General features: G+C 43.1%; 1 protein-coding gene across 4 annotated transcripts in view; it reads left to right on the top strand.

Annotated features, from left to right (window-relative positions):
• The first annotated feature begins 344 nt into the window (after nt 1–344).
• Nucleotides 345–26299, top strand: part of LOC137341668 (plexin-B2-like) — a 241438-nt gene continuing 215483 nt past the window's right edge. For 2 of the 4 annotated variants that reach the window (XM_068005020.1, XM_068005019.1), the window contains exon 1: nt 541–639. The gene's annotated coding sequence lies outside the window, so the exon portion shown is untranslated. The other 2 variants (XM_068005021.1, XM_068005022.1) reach the window with 2 other exon arrangements.

The raw sequence follows: 26299 nt of genomic DNA, 5'->3' as shown, positions 1-26299 counted from the left end.
GTAAGGCTGGGCTCAGGAATCTGTTTTTTTTTTAAAAAAGGAGAAAGGTCACCGAAATATAAATCCACACAAACATAAAACAGCTCTGCTCGGTTTACAATAAACAAACAAAGCCCGGTTGGAGTTTTTGTGCTCCAATTCAGTCCGAATTCCTGACAAGTAACGAGAAAGTCACAGTTGCAACACGCGTCCTCCCAATAAATGAGAAGTTGTAGGGTTCTTGCTGGTGACGTTTGTCTGTCTGTCTGGGGTTGGGTTGAGGGAGGGAGGATAATTTCCCCAGAGGTTAAAATGACAATTTTCTAATCTATCGCGGCGAGCTCTTTTCACAAGCGATCTCCAACAAGAGTCCCGGGAGAGCAGACAGCAAACTTTTCCCTCTGGTGCCTGCCCTCGTTGTGAGGCGTCTGGCCAGCCCGCTGGAAGAGGCTTTCTCCTTCTCATTATTCGCAAGGAATCGGCAGATTCCGTTTCCTGTTCCTCGCGTCGTTGTTACCCAGAGCGGATGTGCGCATCGCCCACAGGTGAGTCCTTTCTTTTTTTTTTGTTAACCTCTCTCTCCAGGATTAAAACACAGATCGAGTCATGTGAGTCACTCACCTTTCTGAAGTCTTTCGGGGCTGGTCGTACTCCATAAAGGTAAGGAGCTGCCGCTGGTGTGTGTGTGTATGTGTGGGTTTTTTTTTTGGATTCTATATCCTTAGTCTCTTTTTCTTTCCTCGTCCCCCTCCTCGAATGGTTTTACCAACCAAAAAAAAAAGGGAAGAACTGAACCAAAAAGTTACATGAACTAGAGCGCGATCGCTGATTCGGGGTTTGAACTTTGAAAGCTTGTAACTTCACTCTCGGCGTTCACCTGGGAGCTGGTTGCATTGTCCGGGAAGATTGGCGAGGGATGCAAGGACCAGAAATATCTGCATTTTCTTCAGTTAAAACATTTTTTAAGAGATTGGTTTCCTCATTGAAGACGTGGACCCTGGTTTGTGATTAATCGAGCTCCTGTCTCGAGCCCAACCCTACAGGAGAACATGGGCTGATTCCTATTGTTGGCGCGACCCTCCCTTTCTCTCTCTTTCTCCCTTTGTGTGTATGTACAGGAAAAAAAATAACCATAGCAATTCGGGGGGATGAATTGTGGCAAATTGATACCTAAAAGGGGGGTGTTGAGCTCTGGATCGCTAGAATTCAAGTTTGAGCCTGACGTCAGGCTCTGGTTTAACCATTTACTGGTCGAGACACTCTTGGCTCGATGTATTCTTACTTTTCAATGGATCCTTTTTTTCCAATGTTTCTATCTCCAACTGACGAATGTGTCAAATATACACAGCATAGTTGGTTCCTTTTCAGGAAAAAAAAAGTTTGACTCATTTCTTTTTGACACTGATTATTTCAAGGCAGCGTATTCAATCGTTGGGCGTGGTTAGCGATTTCACTCATCTTGGAGGGTGTTTTTTGTCTTTGAGGATTTAGACGCTATCATCAAAATTTAATGCTGACAAATTCTTCCCCAACTTTCTGAAGCGAGCTTATGTGAGATTAACCCTTTGGTGGAAGAGCTGTGCGGTGGAAGGTCTTTTAAAGTAATGCTGTGGTTCCATGAAGCCATTTCTTTTATTGTTCGAATCAGCCTAGCCTACTTTCAGTAGGATTTTTTTTGCTGGCGCAGGTGGTGCTACAAGGTAGGTACATAAGTGTCAACGGTGAATAGAACTCCATGTTTTTCCGGACTTTTAATCAAATTTCATGGTCTTTGGTCAGAAAAAAGAATTTAATGGGTTATAACTAAGTTAATAAAACTGGTTAATATTTAAACATTTTTATTTCTCCCATCGAGCTTTTATCATGACTTAGCTTGTTGCAGTTTCTATAGCTGTTTACTTCAATTTTGCCAAGTGAAATCAGGAAGAAAACTTGAATGGCACATAGTATGCATTTATAGACTCATGTTTGACACCGATGTGCCCATTGCTGACACAGATGTGTATTTAAAAGAGCACCTTGATGCCTATTGATGTGAAGATTGTGATTGTTATTGGCGAGCTTCAGCTGACTTCATATTTTTTTGAGAACAAATTGATTTCAGATGACCTTCCTGATTTATACGGACGGCTCCTTGTGGGCCATGTACAACTCTTAGTATGCTTGCACACCTCAATAACAATGACTTGGCTTTGTATTGTTTGCAGTCATCTATAGGCACAGTGTTCCTAATCGTTCACACTAGGGGATTACCTTTTGTGAGGTTGTTTGGTTCTTGATTGCTGGGAAATTCTCTGCCCAGCATAAATGATTCAGACTTGAATTACTATTAAGCTGTATGTGACCACACTACTGACATGGGGAGAGATTGCTTTGTGGAATGGCTTCAATGTATCCAGAGTGTGAAAACATGTTTTCATGAGTGTGTGTGGTGGTGAGCGGCAGGATACAGGTTTGTCTTTTTTTCCCCTTATATGCTGAATTCCTAATTGTGTGTTTTCTAGCAAGAGACATTAAGTAGAGGCCAGACACATCCCTACAGGGAGGGAGAGAAATTCTGCTGGGAAATCACTCCAGGCTGCCCTTGTACACCTGCGAACATCTGAGTGTAGCGTTAACGGAAGCCTTGGAGCCGTTTACCTGCCACCCTTTTGGGGAATGGTGTTGGAGACCTAGATTAAGGGAGAAAGGAAAACATAGTTCTGTGTGAAAGACCTGGTAAATCATGACCCTTCTGTTCCCCTTCCTCCCCCCCCCACCCCCCTCCCCCTCCCCCTTTTCTTTATTCATTTATGGCGAGGCCAGCATTTATTGCCCATCCCTAATTGCCCTTGAGAAGGTGGTGGTGAGCTGCCTTTTTGAACCGCTGCAGTCTGTGTGGTGAAGGTTCTCCCACAGTGCTGTTAGGAAGGGAGTTCCAGTATTTTGACCCAGTGACAATGAAGGAACGGTGATATATTTCCAAGTCGGGATGGTGTGTGACTTGGAGGGGAACGTGCAGGTGGTGGTGTTCCCATGTGCCTGCTGCTCTTGTCCTTCTAGGTGGTAGAGGTCGCAGGTTTGGGAGGTGCTGTCAAAGAAGCCTTGGCGAGTTGCTGCAGTGCATCCTGTGGACGGTATACACTGCAGGCACAGTGCGCCGGTGGTGAAGGGTGTGAATGTTTAGGGTGGTGGATGGAGTGCCAATCAAGCGGGCTGCTTTGTCCTGGATGGTGTTGCGCTTCTTGAGTGTTGGAGCTGCATTCATCCAGGCAAGTGGAGAGTATTCCATCACACTCCTGACTTGTGCCTTGGGGAGTCAGGAGGTGAGTCACTCGCCGCAGAATATCCAGCCTCTGACCTGCTCTTGTAGCCACAGTATTTATATGGCTGGTCCAGTTAAGTTTCTGGTCAATGGTGACCCTCAGGATGTTGATGGTGGGGGATTCGGCGATGGTAATGCCGTTGAATGTCATGTGGAGGTGGGTTAGTTCTGTATTGCTGATTTCATGTTGAGTTACTCCTTTTTATTCACCTTGCGTGCAAGACCTGTAGCTAATATACAATCAAAATGCTTTTAAGGATAGGATGCAAACTGCAGTAATTTTTCCTTTTTCTAAAGTCCAGCTCCTTTTGAGGTGTTTCTCTGTCTAAATGCTCTCTGGTATTTTTATGCTGCTGTTGTTGGGGGAATGGGTAGGAAACATGTATTCAATCCTCAGCCAATACCTCTCTGAAACCAGTCACTGAAGTGATCACGATCATTTACAGATGAGGAAGGCTACTTGGTCCATCTTAGTTCATGCATCCACAATGAACCTAAAGTCTCTTTCCCTCCCCCCCCTACCTCCCAGCATCCAGTTGATCTTCAAATAATTCTATGGTTTTCATCTCCCCTGTTCTATCTGAAAGTCCATTCCGTGTGTTGATCGCTCTGTGTGAAGAAGAATTTCCCTATATGAACTGTAAATTTGCATTTTCCTAGATTGAGCCTGAGTCGTCCTGGCTTACTTTTGCAACTTAATTTAAAACAATATTCCAGATTTATCTTTTCCATCCTGTTAACTTATCTCCTGTGTCTCAATAAGATTGCCTCTCAGAAGGCTTTTTTCTAGTCTGAAAAGTCCCAAATTTTCCAGTCTTTCCTCATAACTCAGATGTTTGATACACCGTCTTCAGTGTTTGAATGTGTCTTGGTGGTATTTTACTGTTTTAGCTAAATAGTTTAACAATCTATTGGTTTTGTTTATTGTTTGGACGCATTGAGTGTCAGGACTATTCCATAGCTATTTCAACATCATTCACAGAGTATATGTTTCACTCATTTTTCCTCCTGTGTCCAGTCCTTTACACTTTTCTGCATTAAATTTTATGTACTAGTGTTCTGCACATATACATATTTTGTTCTGTGATTCCTGAGCTGCCTCCTCCAATTTCAGTGCCTCGCCTTGTATGTATCTGTACAAGTACTCATTAAAATAGATAAGTGAGATTGCTTAAATTGTGGGGATTTTTAAAGTTTATGGTGTGCTACTGCAGCATTTAACTGTTATATTCCATGGAAAGTGTTTGAAATTTTGTTGCATAGTTTTCTGCAAATTGGACCAATTTCAATCGAGCTTCTGGATCCAAGTCAATGTAAATTAGAAACAGTCATACTGAGGCATTCTGCACAGTACTCCTTTTCTCCTCTCCTCTTTCTCTTCCACTGCCCCCCCCCCCCCAGCGAGCTTGACTTGAACCTTCCAACCAAATCCATAGTTTTTTACCTTTCAGCTAATTTCTTATTTATTCCTAAGATTTAACCTGAATTTTTTTTTATTCGTTCATGGGATGTGGGCGTCGCTGGCGAGGCCGGCATTTATTGCCCATCCCTAATTGCCCTTGAGAAGGTGGTGGTGTGCCGCCTTCTTGAACCGCTGCAGTCCGTGTGGTGACGGTTCTCCCACAGTGCTGTTAGGAAGGGAGTTGTAGGATTTTGACCCAGCGACGATGAAGGAACGGCGATATATTTCCAAGTTGGGACTTGGAGGGGAACGTGCAGGTGGTGTTGTTCCCATGTGCCTGTTGCTCTTGTCCCTTCTAGGTGGTAGAGGTCGTGGGTTTGGGAGGTGCTGTCGAAGAAGCCTTGGCGAGTTGCTGCAGTGCATCCTGTGGATGGTACACACTGCAGCCACTGTGCGCCGGTGGTGAAGGGAGTGACTGTTTTGGGTGGTGGATGGAGTGCCAATCAAGTGGGCTGCTTTATCTTGGATGGTGTCGAGCTTCTTGAGTGTTGTTGGAGCTGCACTCATCCAAGCAAGTGGAGAGTATTCCATCACACTCCTGACTTGTGCCTTGTAGATGGTGGAAAGGCTTTGGGGAGTCAGGAGGTAAGTCACTCGCTGCAGAATTCCCAGCCTCTGACCTGCTCTCGTAGCCACGGTATTTATATGGCTGGTCCAGTTAAATTTCTGGTCAAAATCCCCACAGATTATATTATGTAGAATTTACAGCACAGAAACAGGCCGTTTGGCACATCTGATCTATGGCGGGGTTTATGCTCCACACGAGCCTCCTCCCACTCTACATCATCTGATCCTATCAGCATAACTTTCCATTCCATTCTCCCTCATGTACCTATCTAGCTGCGCTTTAATTGCCGTTCATGTAGAACTTTGACATGCCTTTTTGGAAATCTAGGTACACTACATTGTAGGGCATTCCACAGACCATTGTCATTTCCTCAGAGATTGAGGGAATAAGTCTCCCCTTCTGAATCCAAGTTGCTCCATAAAACATTCCTTTAAAAATGTTCTCCTTGTCTGTTACTTAACAATAACTCTGCCTCCCCCCCCCCCCCCCCCCCCCCCCAGGTTTAATTTGCTTTGGTTGCTCCTTCATTTTTTTTTTGAATTGGTTGTTTTTAAAGTTATATACCTGGTTCCTGTCTCTGGTATTTTGGACTTGGAGATTATGTTAAACTCAGTGATCCTGCGGTTGTTGTATCCCAGAAGTGCAATGACTTCCATTTCCTGTACATTGAATCATAAATGAATATAGTCACAATCTTGTGTTTTCCCTGACATCGTGTCATGAAGCAGTCATGCATTGCATTTACCAACTCGTGACACTAAACTGTTTGGGTTTTTCCATTTTATATTTGGTTGATTTGATGTTGTCCATTAAAATAACTTTCCTATTTTCTCATCCTTCCTATTTTTCCATAGAACAAAGTGTCCTCCTTATGTTGACCTGGTGGTCTGCAGCATATCCCTTGTCTTTTTTCACATTAGAGATGTCTAAGCAGTGTAGTTATATCCACCTATGCCTATCTTCTACCCTACAATAAACCTTGTCTGGGATCTAGTTTCATTCCAGCCCTTTGCTGCCCCCCCCCCCCCTTGCTGTTATCAAAATGATATTGATTTGCTGCATCAATATTCCTTGCAAGTCTTTGTTCTATCTTGGTTTAGATGTAATATGGGAACTGAAGAATGACTCCTTATTTTCCATCTGTCTTATGGGAAAGTGCCTAGCCTATGCTTGATTCTTTCTGCCAGCACCCTGAGGTCAGCAGCTGTACTTATGTGAAGTCTGTGGAGGGGGATGGGGGGAGAAAGAGAGACCTACCAGCCTATAGCGCTGCATGTTGGTGCTACAACACTCATAGCTAGACCAAGATTTTAATTTTCACTTATTGTGACATTATCGGCACTGAAGAACCCAGATTTTGCTAATTTTTTCACGTTAGTTTTAATACATGTGAACAAACACTGCAGATCACTGATACGTGCTCTCTGTAATTAATGCACTGATACTGACTTGATGCAATTTGATATAATTTGCATTGGCAATCTGAATTTGGTTGCTGTACTATATGAAACACCCTGCCCCAGTTTAAAAAAAGGTGCTACTGAAGCTGCTTTTTTTGTGGGGGGGGAGGGGGAGGAGTGGGAGGTGGTAGAGGAGGGAATGAATGAAATATGGAGAATAAGCTACTTGTGCCAGATCATAAGAACATAAGAAATAGGAGCAGGAGTAGGCCAATCGGCCCTTCGAGTCTGCTCCGCCATTCAATAAGATCATGGCTGATCTGATCCTAACCTCAAATCTAAATTCATGTCCAGTTTCCTGCCTGCTCCCCGTAACCCCTAATTCCCTTAACTTCTAGGAAACTGTCTATTTCTGTCTTAAATTTATTCAATGATGTAGCTTCCACAGCTTCCTGGGGCAGCAAATTCCACAGACCTAACACCCTCTGAGTGAAGAAGTTTCTCCTCATCTCAGTTTTGAAAGAGCAGCCCCTTATTCTAAGATTATGCCCCCTAGTTCTAGTTTCACCCATCCTTGGGAACATCCTCACTGCATCCACCCGATCAAGCCCCTTCATAATCTTATATGTTTCAACTTGGCTCATTCACATCTATTGAGTAATATTCAGTAAATCAATGGTTACTTTTATTTATGTGTAATTTATAGCAAATGTCTGGTATATTTAGGGCATATTTTGGTAGAAATTAAGGAATGATTAAGTTACTTGCGAATTTCTGATCAGTTTGCAGGTTACAAACATCAGAATCTGCAACATGAAGTTTTTAAATAGTTGATAAGATTGGTGCCATTGTAAGTTGTGTTTTGTGTATGCCTTTGGTACCATTGTGGTAATAACTGAGCTAAGAAATGAAAATAGGTAGTACATAATGAGTTTTGGCATTTGCTGCTGATCTTGTACCTCTAACTGAGTAATATTGGAGGAAAACTGCCGGGACTTTCCCAGGATTATGGCCCGTAGAGAGCAGCTTTCATTTTCTACATTATGTGTAATCTTCAAAGTCAAAAGTTTTATTAAATGCTATTCATTTGTCGACCTTTTTTTGCGGGCCTGTTGGCTTCATGTAATGCATGCTTTTTACTATTCTCTTTACCGATCCCTCTTGGGGATATGTACCTTTTGTGGCCAAAAGGAGAGCAGGGAGTCTGGTTCCACACCGCCTCTTGCCTGATCAGTGGAGTCAGTCTTATTTTTTATACCTCTTCTCCCCTATGGAAAGGATCCTGGGATCTGGCACCACCCCTGTATCCCTTTCCCTTCCCTGAGGAGAAAAAGCAGACCTCTGCTCTGTTCTTCATTTTATTTCTTCTCCCTTCCCATATTATAGAATGAGACTTAGCAGGTTTAGTATGTTAAATAAGAGTAGTGACAACAATGGCTGGGGTATTTGTGGCAAGTATGAACATTTTAAAAAGGGACTGATCAAGTCCCTGAGGATATGGTATGTTGCTGCCTATCAGGGAGGTGTGGTTTAGTTCATCTAGTGATATGCCATGGATAACCATGGTCTTTTGAGTGAGTATGCCTTATGGAGTCAGGAAGGAGATTCCCAGTTTTTTTTCCTGAAATTGGCCAAAGATTTTTCTTTTTTGCCTTTGGGTGTTACCCGGGGAAGGGTGGCTCATGAGATTGTATCATGTGGTGAGTAGGGTAAGTATCGATGGTCCTGATGGTCATCTTGCCATCCCTTTTGTGTCTTCATATTCATGAAACCTGTAGAATGGGGCTCAGATCTATTCCCTTAAACTCTATGGAGCAACATTTTAGAGTCACTTTTTGGCCTTGCAAAGCAGTTATGTTGTACAGGAATTTTTTTTTTTACAAATGGACTGTCTGGGTCAAGTGGAAGGATCAGATTGCAATGATGCAATATTTTCATATTTTGGAAATTTCTGGCCAGTAAAGGGCCGGGATACACACTTTTTAAAAAAAAAAGTTGCACTGATTAGTACGTAGTTGGATAGCTCATCGCTATTACTTGGTAAAAGAGTAAATCATGTACTTACTGTGTCTTCAAAGGGACATCTTTACTTTTATGCGAGTTCTCAGGATAAATGTCTAAATCTTTTTGCCATTTTTATCTTTGTGCTTGGCTGTAGTTTTTTTAAGAAAAAGAACTTTATTGGCTTCCAAAATGCTGTTTTTTTTCATTGAATATCCATGCATATTTTTACCCTAATTAGTCATTAGAAATAAGAAGTATATACAAAACCAGGACGACCCAGTATTCTTACAACAACACCTTTTTAAGATCTTAAAACTTTTTTTTACTTTAGGTTTTTGGTTTGGAAGTGTTGTACTCAAAGGTTATAATACAACATGTACAGATCACAGATGTGAACTGACCGTTTGCATAAACTAGGCTTGTCTTCTGTCGAGTATAGAAGATTAAGTGGTGATCTAATTGAGGTGTTTAAAATGATTACAGGATTTGATAGGGCAGGTAGAGAGAAACTATTTTTTTTTGTTGCGGGAGTCCGGAACAAAGGGGCGTAACCTTAAAATTAGAGCTAGGCTGTTCAAGGGTGATGTTAGCAAGCACTTCTTCACACAAAGGATAGTGGAAATCTGGAACTCCCTCTTCCAAAAAGCTATTGAGACCAGGTCAATTGAAAATTTCAAAACACATTGATAGATTTTTGTTAGGCAAGGGTATTGAGGGTTATGGAGTTAAGATACAGATCAGCCGTGATCTGATTGAATGGCGGAGCAGGCTTGAGGGGCTGAATGGTCTACTCCTGTTCCTATGATTGAAAAATGTATTCTGAAATAACAATATAGTGACAACCTTGCATAATTTTCATTCTCTTTTTGAATTAAGGGATACAGGATCTCTCTCAAAAATTAGCAAATAGGCAAAGTTACTCATAACTGAGCACTACTATTTTGAGGAATTGGTTTTTCTGCTGAGTAAGCAAATGTTCAGTGTTGTCAGAATTTCTATGAAACTTAATGGCATGAAAATGGTGTGTGAAATTTTTATGCTATGCCCATTTGAATTGTGGGCAAAGCCTTGCAGTACATTTATAGACTTTAGACTTTACAAATGTGTTATGTACTTTGAGCTATATAACACTGGGATGAAGTAATGGAGTAATTTGAAATGATGAATTTACAGCATCACATAAGGAATGTATTGATTTAAATGCAATATTTTTCCTTCCCTATTTGCAATTTGCATACATGTCAATAGTTAGCATAACATCTTGGGGTCTGGACCATATGTCAGAATTTACTGATTTTAAAAAATCTGCCTGGACCAGGTCCCTCTTCCTTCGGCACCACTGCTGTAAGAGTCCTGCTGCGAATGGAAATAATTATGACTTCTGTATACTATAGCTGGAAAGAGGAGTTCCCACCCATGATATGCAGCAGCTAGGAGTTGGGGGAGAAGGAATGGATAGCAATGAAGGGAAGGGGAAGTCAAAGGTGCAGAAGCTTGTGCTGTGGAGGAAGGAGAATGCCAACATGAAATGGGGGGAGGAGAATGCCAGCTTGTGGCAGGGGCAGAGAGGGGAGAATGTACCAGCTTGATTTAGGGGAGGAGGATTGGTGCTAGCAGACGAAATCGAAGTTCTCAGCCGAGGGCTCAATTTCTGCCCCACTACCAAAATGGATCCCACTAGTCTCGCGGCGGACACAGAGGAATTCATCAGGAGAATGAGGCTCCGGGAATTCTACCACAAACCCCAAGATTTCAGCAGCGAACCCAATGAGACAATTGACGATCCGGAACAGCAGACAGAGGGATCCGCGGTACAGCAACCGAAGAGGAAAGAGTCAAACTGGACTCCTCCGGAGGGTCGCTGCCCTCAGCTGGACATGTATGCTCAAGCTGTCAGGAAATGCGTCAATGCCAGATTCATCAGCCGCACTCAGAAGACAGTCCAGAATATCACCCGAGCACAACGCAACGCCATCAACGCTCTCAAGACCAACCGCAACATCGTCATCAAACCAGCGGACAAAGGAGGAGCCATAGTCATACAGAACAGAACAGACTATTGCAAAGAAGCATACCGACAACTGGACAACCAGGAACACTACAGACGGTTACCCGCAGATCCGACCAAAGAACACACCCACCAGCTCAACAAACTGATCAAGACCTTCGATCCAGACCTTCAAAGCATCCTACGCACTCTCATCCCACGTGATCCCCGCGTGGGAGACTTCTACTGCCTCCCAAAGATACACAAAGCCAACACACCCGGACGTCCCATCGTATCAGGCAACGGAACCCTGTGTGAGAACCTCTCTGGATACATCGAGGGCATCCTGAAACCCATCGTACAGGGAACCCCCAGCTTCTGTCGCGACACTACAGACTTCCTACAAAAACTCAGTACCCACGGACCAGTTGAACCAGGAACACTTCTCACCACGATGGACGTCTCGGCACTATACACCAGTATCCCCCACGATGACTGCATCGCTGCGACAGCATCAATACTCAACACCAACAACAGCCAATCTCCGGAAGCCATCCTACAACTCATCCGCTTCATCCTGGATCACAATGTCTTCACCTTCGATAACCAGTTCTTTACCCAAACACACTGAACAGCCATGGGGACCAAATTCGCACCCCAATACGCCAACATTTTCATGCACAAGTTCGAGCAGGACTTCTTCACTGCACAAGACCTCCAACCAACACTATACACCAGATACATCGACGACATTTTCTTTCTATGGACCCACGGCAAGGGATCACTAAAGAGACTACACGATAACATCAACAAGTTCCATCCCACCATCAAGCTCACCATGGACTACTCCTCAGAATCAGTTTCTTTCTTGGACACACGAATCTCCATCAAAGACGGGCACCTCAGCACCTCACTCTACCGCAAGCCCACGGACAACCTCACGATGCTCCACTTTTCCAGCTTCCACCCTAACCACGTCAGAGGCCATCCCCTATGGACAGGCCCTGCGAATACACAGGGTCTGCTCAGACGAGGAGGACCGCGATGGACACCTACAGACGCTGAAAGACGCCCTAGTAAGAACGGGATATGACGCTCGACTCATCGATCGACAGTTCCGACGGGCCACAGCAAAAAATCGCATAGACCTCCTCAGGAGACCAACACGGGACGCAACCAACAGAGTACCCTTTGTCGTCCAGTACTTCCCCGGAGCGGAGAAACTACGCCATGTTCTCCGCAGCCTTCAACATGTCATCAATGAGGACAAACACCTCGCTATGGCCATCCCCACACCTCCACTACTCGCCTTTAAACAGCCACCCAACCTCAAACAGACCATCGTTCGCAGCAAATTACCTAGCTTTCAAGAGAACAGCGTCCACGACACCACACAACCCTGCCACGGTAACCTCTGCAAGACATGCCAGATCATCGACACAGATACCACCATCACACGAGAGGACACCACCCACCAGGTACATGGTTCATACTCCTGTGACTCGGCCAACGTTGTCTACCTCATACGTTGCAGGAAAGGATGCCCCAGAGCATGGTACATTGGCGAGACCATGCAGACGCTGCGACAACGGATGAACGGACACCGCGCAACAATCGCCAAACAGGAGGGTTCCCTCCCAGTCGGGGAACACTTCAGCAGTCATGGACATTCATCCACCGACCTTCGGGTAAGCGTACTCCAAGGCGGCCTTCGAGACACACGACAACGCAAAATCGTCGAGCAGAAATTGATAGCCAAGTTCCGCACCCATGAGGACGGCCTCAACCGGGATCTTGGGTTCATGTCACGCTACACGTTACCCCACCAGTGAACAAATGTTATCTGTTTTTAATATAATGGGTCATTTGCTGGCTTTCTCTGCCTTCCGGATGTTTCTGCCTCTCTCTGTTTTTTTTTCCTGTTTGTTTTTTTGTTGAATGTGTATTCGGGGGTTCTGCAGGTGACACCTCTCTGTCTGAACACGGTGATTGCCTTGGCAACGGGCAGTTGCAGGGGCAGTCTGTAAACACCATGTATTGTTCTGTGATGTATAAATGCGTAGACTTCAAGGAGCTCCTGAACATTTACCTGACGAAGGAGGAAGCCTCCGAAAGCTTGTGAATTTAAAATAAAATTGCTGGACTATAACTTGGTGTTGTAAAATTGTTTACAAATGGGGGGTGGAAGAGTAACAGTTTAAACTAGTTTGGGGAAGAGGAAGAAGGGTGCCAGTATGAACTGGAAGGGTTGGAGGAGGAGAGTGCCTCTGCAAAGTTAAGGAGTTGGATGAGGTGCAGTGTCTCTGATTTGGGTCTGGAGGCGTAGTGTGCCTCTGAACCTGGTTTATTTGGGGGAGGGGGGTGGGTTGGTTGTGGGCGAATGAGGTAACTTTTGGGGAAGTGATAGTCTGGTTAGTCTGCTGAAAATCCATTTTTAAGATTTAAAAAAGCCTATCAATTGTGAAATATTTAGTTAGCCAGAATGCACTATTTTAATGTAAAAATTCACAATTTCCTGGAGAATCATGCCTCCAACATTCTCCTCCCTTTTTTTAGAAATTCCGCACCAATTTTTTTGCCTTTGTCATTTGGATATCTTCCTTGTTCGGCTCTCCTGTACTTTCACCGTTTTACCCATCAATACATGTATATCCAACATTCCTTTACCTACAGCTTATGTTGCACAGCTCAGGGCTATTCTTGAGTTATTAACCTTTTGGGGTCTATTAGCTTTTTTGGTTTTTTTGAAGTTGTTAGTCAGCTTTTGCTAATTTCCTAGGTTGGCGTTAGTATGTGTGAAGTGGTTATAGTATCCCGACTCTGCTGAGTTATCTCAGCCAGGGTAACATTATGAGCACTATTTAGTTAGAAACGAGAAACCTCAGTCAGGGTATGAGGTTGTGATTGCTGTTTGGTGACAACCTGCTAGAACCATATTTCAATGTGAATTTGTGAGGAGGAGCAAAAGTTGTCCAAAAAATCCTTGGGTGTAGAGAGTAGTGATGTGAACCTTTGTCATTACAATGCACACGGATCCCCAACAAGCTGCTGCACCATCTAAAAGCTTTTCTGAAATTATGAATTTGAGACAATTGAAAAATCCAAGATATTTATTCATGTTCTGGTCTTTCATCATCAAAGCAACATCAAAAGTTTGGCAAGGTCTTAATTTAGTCCAAGGTTGTGTCTGGCCTAACATTTCAGTAGAAATAGAGACAAATTTGCTTTAAGGTTATATTTTATGGTGTTAATACTTGGACCTGGTGCTATAATCTGGGTACAGGGTCACATCAGATACGTTTACATCGTGATCGCTGTTAATATCCCATTGCAGCTAGCGACAGGAGAGACCAAATCTGAGAAGACGTAGATGTCTTCAGGGTCAGTGGTTCTGGGGCGACAAGTTATGATAATGATCTGGGAACATTACTCCAATTTGCAGTATCGGATACCACTCATTTTATAGTCTCCTCGCTGCCAGGAATGTATGGCAATTCACTTCTAACATTTTTTGTTTTAATGAGTTCTGATGTCACAAAATGGCATGCAATATAAATGAAAATTTACCTACAAGTTTTTATATTTGGCAAATGACAAAATTGGTCTGGGCATGTAGCGCACTCCCGAGCTGCTTCCTTCTCAATCTGGCTTGGACTTCCTGCTGAAGAAGTTTGCACTCATGTTGTCTCGTGGAGGTAGGACTTTTGAGAGATTACAGATCTAATGTGACCTCTGAGTAGCAATATAAATGGGGCTATAGACTTTAGACCAACGTTAGCAATCATTTTTGTAAATAAGTGCTATCCTGTGATGCTACTCGTGGATTTAAGAAGAATAGTTTCGTGCTCTGAGCTGAAGTAACTTTTTTCCTCCCTTGCTATTTTTTTTTAAATTCTACTCTTTCTTTCCCCCCACCCCCACTTGGGACCATGAGTCACACCTCTAATCTGTACTGCCTACCCACAAGCCTTGATGCATCTCATCTGAGTAGTGGTTCTGTCTGTGTCTCATTTATTTATAATATATAATCTTCTACTTTATGCTGCATTATGACTTATTTCTGCTTCTGACCTGGTTACTGTTGTTGCATAGCTTTTCCTCAATCACCCCTTGTGCTGTTTGGGATGTGGGTAAGCATTGTGGCTGGGGCACTCTTCTTAAAAAGGGAAAAAAAATTAAGGTCGACCAGAGGAACGCACTTGGTTCTTGTGTTTATGAAGACCTAACCACTTTTTCATTTAGATTAATCAGATTACAGAAAACTGGGCTTCGATACTATTTTAGCACAGGTTGCAAAGGTGAAAAGCCTGTCTCTAACCCACTGCACCATCCAGTTCCCAAACTGAACATTTCGAATAAGAGAGCTGGTGACCAGTGAGATAAACGCATGCAGGTGCACAGATGCTGTTGGCCTCTAGCCCTTGAAATATGTGTCATCCCTGTGGACAAAATAAAAAGATTGCCTTCAGAAAGACTGGTTTAATCAACAGCTCTGAAGAGATTGTTTGTTTTTTTTTTAAAAAGAGGGTAATTGTGGATATGATCGGAGGCAACAGTACTGCAGGAACACAGCACACACATGAGACTGGATATCATCAGCTATTCGCTTGTTTTTAATGGCATGGCTTTTTAAAGAGTGTGTGATTTTTAGTGATTGCAGATTTCAGTTTGAGAAGGGGTAATGCATTTGTTTACTTTCTAATTATGGTTTCTTTTAAGTCGTTGCACTGTTACAAAATAAAAAAAGACGATTTGTCAAAATTAAGTCCATGTGCGCAGTTGTTTGCAGAGGAAAAATGGGCTGACATGAATCCTCCCAAGTCCCTATTGATGCTCCACAAAATGGGTGTGGTTTTTCAATTTGAAAAAGTACAGCGACTGCCCTGAGATCTAATTTTCAGTTTTACCCAGAACTCCGGCAAAACTTTTAGCAGTTTCATCTCTGCAGTATGATCACTTGGCGAGTCAATGGCTTTCTCTGTTCAACGGGCTCGAGATGAATATAGAGACAGATCTAATTTTTCATCTGTTTTGTCATGGTAGGTCCTTTCCCTCCCCTCAGTGTGCCAGGATTGGTGCCTGCAGGGACCAATGAAGAAGAAACATCCCAAACAGCACAGCCACACATGGATGTGTAGGAGTGGGGGTTTATTGATTTTTGAGTAGTAGCCTATTGAATTCAATTGACCTCTGTATTAAACTCTGAAAGGAATTGTAATGTGTATTTTTGATCAAAATGTGTACCTCTAAACAAGAAGGAAGCATAGAAGGAACTGTAAAGGAGCATATTAATGTTCAAAGAAGTGCCTAGAGTAGAAAAAAATCATTTAAAATAGATTGCCATAACCTGATTGTGCTTCAGTTTGTATAATGGGTCAGGTCATTTTTAACACTTATTTGTGACTTTTTTTCCTGAGAAAATGCTTATTTGATATTGTATTGTGATGGGCTGACCTCTAAATATGAGTAGTTGCTTGAATTGTACCAAGCTAATTTGTGTATGTGTGCGTGATGGCTGGCAAAAAGAGAAGCAATAAAATAGCTGCTAAAATATTATGCAGAATTATCTGTGCGGAAACGATTGATTTTAGTGATGGAAAGTGGAAGTGCATTCTCTCCACTGATGCAAATTGTTCTTTATATTTTAGCAGCCCATTGGAGCTCCACCTAAACCCTTGACTTGATTTACCTACAGCATTGGTCCAATGTTACAGGCAATCAGACTTTTGTAATACAAAACTTGAACTAGCATTCCATTAAGTGTTGAACTGCAGGATGTACTCCAATTAGAAATGGGTCAGCAGCTCCTGAGAGACCAGAGTCATTTTGCTTAGTGTATCTGGTATATTGGGGATCACATTAATTTTCATAAATGTTTGACGCATATATATAGCTAACCTGGATTTGTGCTGAATGTAAGGGTATGTGGGTCACAGTATCACTTACGAAGGATAGCTAATTTGCAGTTTCAAGTTGAATAACAGAAGGTGTATTGTTATGTTTGCATTTGATCCTGATTTGCTGTGGTGTACTTTATAGGTACATTCCTTCTCGGATAAATTTTTTTGAGCATTGACTGATTCGCAGGTATTGCAGCAATTACTAATGAGTTTAGCTTAGTGGAATTGATAACTCAGATGGCTTAATTGTAAGCTGATGTGCCATGCTTGAAAACAACTCATCTGAGGCTTGGCGGCTTCCATTACAGAGATTTTATGGTACTTTCCATGTTTTCATTTAAATTATGCATAGTATGTGATCGGGAGTAGAATCTAATTTAACTTAGTTATCTAGCAATTTTCATAAAGGGCTGTAACTGTGCCTTTGTAGTTTTAAAAAAAAAAATGTGTATAACAAGTTCCGAGACTGAACCAGTCAAATAAAACCTCAAAACCCTGCTCCAATGATATAGTCACAATTTCTTTTCACTTTGTATATTAAAATTACTCAACTCCATTTTAAGTGTGTGTGTGTGTGTCACATTTTACAGCAGCTTATGGATGGTCTTTCCCCTTCCAACCCCAACTCCTTAGCTATTCTTACCCAGTCTCAGTACCCAGCTGTGACATGTTGGCAGTCATATTGCTGTGTGCTCTACGCTTTGAGTTAAAAAAGGTATTTGAGTAAAACATGAAAATTATATAGATAGATTGAGAGACATAAAAATGAGCTAGAGAGGAATAAGTTACACTTTTCCACTAACACCAGAACACTTGTTGATATCGATGAGATGTTACACACAGGAAGGAAACATTGGAGGGAACATAGTGAATAATATTGAATTAACTAGGAGAGAGGCTGAAAGAGATCTGGGAGTGATGGTAGACTCAACTCTTAGCATATCCGGTCATTGCAGTGCAGCAATTAACAAAGCAAACAGAAATCTCAGCTATCTGCGACTTGACATACATGGTGCACAACTGGTTTAGCTATTCATCAAGCACTATCGGGCCCTGCTCTCGTTCTAAGACTACTCACTACTCCAGAATCATCCTGAAATGCAAAGATAACCCCTGACTTCTTTTCTCCAGTACCAATCATCTCCTTAAACCCTTCTCCCCTGCCCCGTCCACCCTCACCGCCAATAAGCGTGAGGAACTCATGAACTTCTTTGTCACTAAGTTTGAGACCATCTGTTCAGCTGCCTCTGCTGAAGCCCTAGCCCTAAACTCACATCATGGTCTAGTTTCTCTCCTATCCCTATCCGAGCTCATCTTGTTCATGAGACCCACTTCTGCACTCTCAACCCTATTTCCATTAAACTGCAAACCACCTAACTTCCCTTCCTGGCTCCCCTGCTAGCTGATACTGTAAACGGTTCGCTCTCCTTAGACACTGTCCTCCTCCCTTTCAAATCTGCCCTTGAAAACTATTGCCCCATCTCCCAACCCACCTTTTCCTCTCAAGTGCTTCAACATGTTGTCACCTCCCAAATTCATTCCCATCTTTCCCGCAACTCCATGTTTAAACCCCTCCAATCAGGTTTCCGCCCCTACCACAGCACTGAAAATGGCCCTAATCAGTGTCATAAAGGACATCACCTGTGACCATGGTGCACTATTCCTTCTGGACCTGTCTGCAGCCTTTTATATGGTTGACCATGTCTGTCTTTGTTGTCCAGCTGACTGGACTGCCCTGGCCTGGTCCACTCTTGCATATCCAGTCATAAGCAGAGAATCTCCTGGAGTGGTTTCTCTTCCCTGCTGCCCCCCCCCCCCGGTTGCCTCTGGTGTCCCCCAAGGATCTAGCCATGACCTATTTCTCATCTACCTGCTGCCCCTCGCAGACATCATCCGAAGACATGACATCAAGTTCCACATGTATGCTGACAACACCCAGCTCTACTTCTCTTAACTCCTCCACTGCCTCTGTGTTAGACTGCTTGTTCGACATCCAGTCATGGATGAACAGCTTAGAGGAGAGAGAGTTGTAGAGATTAAGGGAGGGAATTCCAGAGCTTGGGCCGAGACAGCTGAAGGCATGGTTGCTAAGGGTGGGGCGAAGGGAATTGAGGGAATGCACAAGAGGCCAGAGTTAGAGGAGTGCAGACTTTTTGGGACCGTCATAGGTGGTTTCAGAGATAGGGAGGGGCAAGGCCATGGCTGGATTAGAACATGAGCATGAGAATTTTAAAATTGAGACATTGATGGACTGGGAACCAATGTAGGTCAGTGAGCACAGCGTTGATAGGTGAACGGGACTTGGTGCTGGTTTAAAAAACGGGCAGCACGGTTTGGATGAGCTCGTGTTTATTGACGATGGAAGGCCGTCCAAGGGCATAGTTGAGCCTGCAGGTGATGAGGGCTTGGGTGAAGGTTTCAGCAGCAGCTGTGCTGAGTTGGAGTTCAGGCAGGCGTTGAAAAGGTGGAAGTAGGTGATCTTTGTGATGAAGAGGATATGCGGTCAGAAGCTCAGCTCAGAGTCAAATAGGATGCCAAAATTGCAGTCTGGTTCAACCTGAGAAAGTGGTTGGGGGGAGGGGGATTGATTCAGTGGTAAAGATATGGAGTTTCTGGCAGGGGCTGAAGACACTGACTTCAGTCTGGACAATTTCCCCCAACAAAAATATTGCAATGTCCATTCTTGGATAAGTTACAAGTCTGTGCAGTGAGGCAATAGAGGGGTTGAGAGAGATAGTGGAAAGGTAGAGATGGGTGTTGTTAGCATACATGTGGAAGCTGACCCCATGTCTACAGATAATGTCACCAAGGGGATGCATGCAGATGAAGAGGGGGCCAAGAACAAATCTTTAGGGGATTCCTGAGGTGACGCTGCAGGGATAGGAAGAAGGGTCGTGGCTAGAGATTCTCTGACTAGGATTGGATAAGTAAGAGTGGAATTAAGTGAGCTGGACAACGAAGGATTGGTGTTAGAGGAGGATAGTGTGGTCGGCCTCCTCAAAGACTACAGGGGGGGAACAAGAAGGAATAATGCAGTATGGTCTCAATTAGAGAATATTGTTTGTGACTTTGGTTAAGCGATGGGACTTAAATGTATAGATATTGCAATGTATTTGTGGATGAAACTAATTGGTCACAACAGGAACTTCCATTTTGATGGCAAAAAATGTTTGTTGCAAATGCTGGGATCATATTCACTGATTTTTTTTTAAAACTGCTTAATAGCAGCCACAAGATTTATTGCATTTTGTTCCTTTTTTGTTAAAGTTTTTTTTTCTAATGCTGAGCATTAAGCAGATTGACTTAAAAAATGTTGAACTTTCCCATTTAACCCAGCCACGTCCCCTACCCCCCCAAACTTCTTGTACCAATTTACAACTATTTCAAACTGTCATGGATTTTACTGCTTAAGGAGCCAGTCGAATACAAACTGGTTCAATGCAGTGAATTAAAACACTATTTTGAGCCTTCTAGCTAGAGTTTTTGCCTCCCAATTGGTCTTAGCAGATGGGAATTGTAAACCGCTTGTTTAGTTTTGCTCAGGTTCGCCCCCCCCACCGGCCACCGCCTCAGTCAAAGCCTTTCCTCTGCTTTCTGAAGCCATGTGCAGTAACTGAGGAGTGCCTTGTAGTCAAGAATGTGACCCGATCAAAGGAAGGCAGGATTTCAAACTTGTTTGAAAAATAATGAGAAATTGTCAAGTTTGCATAATGTGATGTCTAATAAATAATTCAAGTCATGCTGCCTCTTCATTTTCCTTAAAATAAAAATGCCTGCTAGCTTCCATTGCTCCTTCAGGCCTTCTCTCAGAAGGTGCATTCCTCCATGGATGAAGGCAAGAATCCCTGACCAGATTGTTGTTCATATGTTGACACATATGACTTTAGGATTTTTGATCCCTGTCAGAGATCTGCAAACCCCGATGCAAGATACCAGATGGCATAGTTGATTTGCATATGAATATAAATCCCATTGTGTAAGTTTGAAACATGATACCTTGTTTAAAGAAAAACATTCTAGTTTTTAGTGTGGGGAAGAGGGAGAACTATTAAAATAAATCATGATTTTTTTTGAAAAAAGAGATGGGATGAGATGGCTTTATTAACCAAAATTATACTATCCAATTTCCCTTATTATGTAATGCATGAATTACCACATTTTTCCAATTTGATCTACTGAAGGCATGGACATATTCCGACAACACTTCCATGGGTATTGGCTGCCTTCCAGTATGTTGCCCCTTTTTAGTTCGAAAGTATTGAGGCCAATTGTAACCCCTTTGCTGCTGTCCCACCTATCTTGGTACAAATGTAAAGAGTCTTACAACACCAGGTTATAGTCCAACAGTTTTATTTGAAATCACAAGCATTCGGAGGCTTCCTCCTTCGTCAGATGAGTGTGGGATTCCATAAAAGTACAGCATATATAATCAGAGAACAATGCCTGGTGGTTACAGATAATCTTTCCAACTGCCCGTTATCAAAGCAATCAAAGGAGTTGAATGGCGTTCAGACAGCGAAACATTACATACAAGACAACTGAATACACAAACGGTCAGAACACAAAAAGAGAGAGACACAGAGACAGCGAGAGACAACCGAAAGGCAGAGAAAGAGAGAGAATGACCAGTTGTATTAAAAATAGATAACTTTTTTCGCTGGTGGGGTTACATGTAGCGTGACATGAACCCAAGATCCCGGTTGAGGCCATCCTCATTGGTGCAGAACTTGGCTATCAATTTCTGCTCGACGATTTTGCGTTGTCGTGTGTCTCGAAGGCCGCCTTGGAGAACGCTTACCCGAAGATCGGAGGCTGAATGTCCTTGACTGTTGAAGTGTCCGCGAAACAATTGCCAAACAGGAGGGTTCCCTCCCAGTCGGGGAACACTTCAGCAGTCAAGGACATTCAGCCTCCGATCTTCGGGTAAGCGTTCTCCAAGGCGGCCTTCAAGACACACGACAACGCAAAATCGTCAAGCAGAAATTGATAGCCAAGTTCCACACTCATGAGGACGGCCTCAACCGGGATCTTGGGTTCATGTCACGCTACATGTAACCCCACCAGGGGGAAAAAAAGTTATTTGTTTTTAATACAACTGGTCATTCTCTCTCTTTCTCTGCCTTTCGGTTGTCTCTCTCTGTCTCTGTCTCTGTGTCTCTCTCTTTTTGTGTTCTGACCGTTTGTGTATTCAGTAGTCTTGTATGTAATGTTTCTCTGTCTGAACACCATTCAACTCCTTTGATTGCTTTGATAACGGGCAGTTGGAAAGATTATCTGTGAATCACCAGGCATTGTTCTCTGACTATATATGCTGTACTTTTATGGAATCCCACACTCACCTGACGAAGGAGGAAGCCTCCGAAAGCTTGTGATTTCAAATAAAGTTGTTGGACTATAACCTGGTGTTGTAAGACGCCTTACATTTGTCCACCCCAGTCCATCACCGGCATCTCCACATCATATCTTGGTACACACTAAGAATCAATCCTGCGATCGCTATGGCTCAACAACAACTTGCATTTACATAGTACCTGTAACGTAGAAAAACGTCCCAAGGCGCTTCGGAGAGGTATAATCAAAAAACGGATGTTGAGCCAAAGAAAGAGATTAGGAGGGGTAAACAAAAGCTTGATCAAAAAGATGGAGTTTAAAGAGAGTCTTAAAGGACGAGAGGGAAAAGGAGAGGGAGAGGTTTAGGGAAGGAATTCCAGAGCGTGGGACCTAGGCTATTGAAGGAACAGCTGGCAATGGTGGGATGAAGTGAGGAGGGATGCACAAAAGGCCTGGATCAGAGGAATAGAGAGTTCAGGAGAGGGCATTAGAGAGCAGGAGGTGGTTACAGGGTTCAGGAGGTTTGAGGCTATAAAGGGATGTAAACCCAAGGATGAAAATTTTAAATTTGACGTGTTAGAGGACTGGGAGCCGATGTAGATCAAGAAGGCAGGTGATGGATGAACATGACTTGGTGCATAATACAGGCAGCAAAGTTTTGGTTGAGCTGAAGTTGATGGAGGATGGCCAAGTGAGCATCAGAATAGTCAACTCTGGAGGTGACTGACATGGATGAGGGTTTCAACAGCAGATGGGCTGAGGTAGGGGCAGAGGTGGGCAGTGGTGTGGAGGTAGGCAGTTTTTCTGTTTGAGAGGGACGGTGTCGGAAGCTCAGCTCGGGGTTGAATATGATGCTGAGGTTGCAAATGATTTGGTTCAGTCTGAGGAGGGGGATGGAACCAATGGCAAGGATATGGAGTTTGTGGCAGGGGCTGAAGACAATGGCTTCAGTCTTCCCACAATTTAGCTGGAGGAAATTACTGCTGATCTAGGAATAGGTGTCGGATGAACAGCCTAACAGACTGGGGTGAATTTCTAATCGTGTATTTTATGTTAAACTCTACTTTTTTTCTACTGTTTCGCATTGCTTTTAAAGCAGTTGGAGCTACTCACATATTTCTTGTCAAGGGTCTCTGTTTGTCTTTTCTTCTTAGGCTATTAATAGAAGCCAAGACACGGTGCAGCAGTTCTCCGCTAAGGGAGATGCAAGTGGCCTCGGCTCCAATTGATAATGATGCAGTGTGCAAGAGCAGATAAGAATGAATCATGCTTTGAGCCACTAGTTTGCTTTTTTTCTGCACGATTTTAATGGTGACTGAAATTGAAGAAATGTGATATCACTGATCATTTCTCTTTTAGCAATATAATGTTAAAAATTATTTTCTTTCGTTGAAGAACTGTTCATGCAGCCCAGTGTGAGAGAACTCTGGATATATTGTTGTGTTTAGCTGGATTATTTTAGCTTGATGAATGAAACCTCAAACATCTTGAGTTTGGAATTGTGTGTCTGCTTGAATATATACCAAAAATTTCAAGTTGCGACAGAGCCCATAAGTCATATAGATGCTGTGAGTCTGTGATGTTGCATTGGTGCAGGTTTTTCCCCCTCCCAAGATGGTTTCAATTAGACTGCAGATCCAATTAAAATTCCCTTCAAGTTCAAATAACATCCTGTGGATGTCTGCAGTATTTGTATAATCTGTGGACTGCTAGTGTACATTTGATTTTTTTTTAAAAAGCACCCAGAAATGTCTGATGAGACTTTGATTTGAGGGCTGGGGGAGCAATTCGAGTAAATCTCAGTTATAGTTTTTTTTTTCCTGAGACCTATTGTCCAGCTTCCCCTGCATGTTTCAATACAGATCTTACAGTGTGAGGACCTTTTTTCATTATCTAGCAAAGTCACACAGAATGGAACTACTGCTTAGTGAGGTGTGGAGTTTGTTGGTGCTGTGGTCAGGAGGATACACTCCGGCGTTTGTGGAGCGTTTTGATCACTATGCTGCTCTTAAGGAGATTGTGTTATCTGCTGCCTGCCAGCAAGGACACAAACCTGCCCTGATCAGTTGTCTAATCGAATAATGATTATATTCTTTTAGGTGGAGGTAAGTGAGTTAGCTGGCTCCAAGGTGACATACCTGAAAAGGAATTGAGTCAACCTCCTGTGCAGACTCAGTAATCCAGGGTACTGCTCATTGACCAGCGAGCCTGGTCTATTGATGAGACCTAGGAATGGGGAAGGGACCTCTCATCGGGGGTTGGCGTTCTTCTCACTAAGATTCTGATACTGCAAACCAACTGGCAAGGTGATCCCAGTTAGACAAACTGTGGGAAGCATGCCAGTGCCTTGTGCTGGTTAGCTACATGGCTTTATCTGGTTATATTTCAGCAGTACCTCTTGGCTGTTGCCAACTTGGGCCTAAGCTCTCTGGACTTGTATGTGTCCCTAAATGGAGAGAGTGTGACCCTTGCATTTGGGTAACACAAACTCTACTTGTGTAGATTCTCTTGCCATGCTCAAATCCAAGTCAACCTATTGCAGCTTCAATGTGAGCCAGACACCCGAGTAACAAAAAAAATCAGTCATCGGAGAAGCAGTTACCATATGTGGATCTGTTTGTAACGGAACTTCTGAGGATTCCACTCCCCTTCAAATCTATCCTTTCTATATTTACATAGAGTGTGATTTCTAAGATAAAGTGCAGTCTGATCCAGTCCTGATCTTTGCCTGGCATATGGTCTATACTTCACTTCATCGTATCCCATTCCTTGGATTTTATTATGTACGGAGGCTATCTGATGAGTGGGTGAGAGAGACCATTTCATATGCTTGTGTTATTCTGCTCTGGATATGAAAGTGTTTGCAATTTTCCCAACTACTATGAGGGGAGGGGTGGCGGCTAACCCATGTTTGGTGTGGTTACACAGCTGCTACTTATTACCACTTCCAAATAGCTATTATTCATCAGTGGGCCCAGAAGATGCAAGTCAGCAGGTTATTGAGCTGATAGGGGTGGGGGTGGGATCATTGCAACCAAAGCTAATCTTTTCTCTCATCTGAAGTCCACACACGTGCTTTCCATCATAGGTCACTGGGCGTTGATCAGCAGCTCACAGATTTCCAGTTTTGAAGCTGGGGGTCAGATATTCCTGTCAAAACCAGTGAACAAGTTGAAAGATTATATAGAAATTCAAGTCCCAATATACAGAAAATTCAAACAACCCCACACGAAAAATTTGCAAGACCCCATAGACAAAAAAGAAGCAAGCCTTCCCATGCAAACACACAGCACTACCCACATACAAAAGCCAGACCTTTATACGTAAAAAGCCACACCAGCTAAACAAAGCTCAAACCCTTCTCCCCCCCCCCCCCGCCCCCCCATACAAACACAATGAGAAGCCCCCAAACACAAAATGAGAGACCACCAATACACTACAAATCCAAATCTCCTCCATACATAAAATTCAAGCCCCCCTCTTCCTACTGCCCTCACCCCCTTCTTTCTCTCCCTTCCATCCTCATTTTTATCCTTCCCCCTCCCTGAAGCTTGAAAACTGGTTAGCTTCAGGACTTCCGAGACTGGAGGACCAATTGGACTGTAGTCATTTCCAGTTGTCCAGCCCTGTGAGTTTAAAGGCTTGCAGCTGAACCATTCATCCACACAGTTGATTTTTTTTCAACTACAGTTAATTTCAACTCTGAATGAAATTGACTTTGGTCTTTGATCCTATTTTTGCCCAATATCAACACTTGCACATTTTTAACTGGGTTCACTGGACACGGTCTGGAATTCTCACCATATTCCTGGAATTGAACCTGGAACCTTCTTTGTCTGTTTGGCTCGGTAGCACAACAAACAGCACGCAGAGCAATCGGTGGTGGCTTGGCCTAATTTATAATTAAAATATGGTTGTGTTGCTCCTAATTTTTTTTTTTATAGACTGAACTTTTTACATGCCTTTCCAGGGCAGTCTGTCTCTGACTTTGAACCTCGAGTGAACCATTTGCAAAAGGAAAACATTTGAAAGGGAGTTTTTAATAGTAATGGCCTTGCTTCATTTAGATGTGTTTAAGAATCTGTTAACGTAGGGCTAGATGAGCTTGGAGTTTTTAGTCGAAAGTTCTGGTGGGGTTGATTAAAATTGGACCAGATTTAATTGAGGTCAATTTTCCTGTATATTACTGGCCAGAAAGATGTGGTTCCCAGGGAGAAGAATCAAGAAACATTCAGTGTGGTGGCTTTCCAATGAATCCTCCCCCTAAAAATGGTAGCCAGTACTTTTCTCTGCCAGAAGAGATACGAGAGAATGGATGGAAAACAAAACAAGAGAAGTTGAAGTGTATGAGAGGAGAGACTAAA

Source organism: Heptranchias perlo, chromosome 24 (genome assembly GCF_035084215.1).
Source record: "Heptranchias perlo isolate sHepPer1 chromosome 24, sHepPer1.hap1, whole genome shotgun sequence".
NCBI classification, from domain to species: Eukaryota; Metazoa; Chordata; class Chondrichthyes; order Hexanchiformes; family Hexanchidae; genus Heptranchias; species Heptranchias perlo.
Note: the sequence above shows the minus strand (reverse complement) of the source record. Positions and strands in the feature narration are given on the sequence as shown.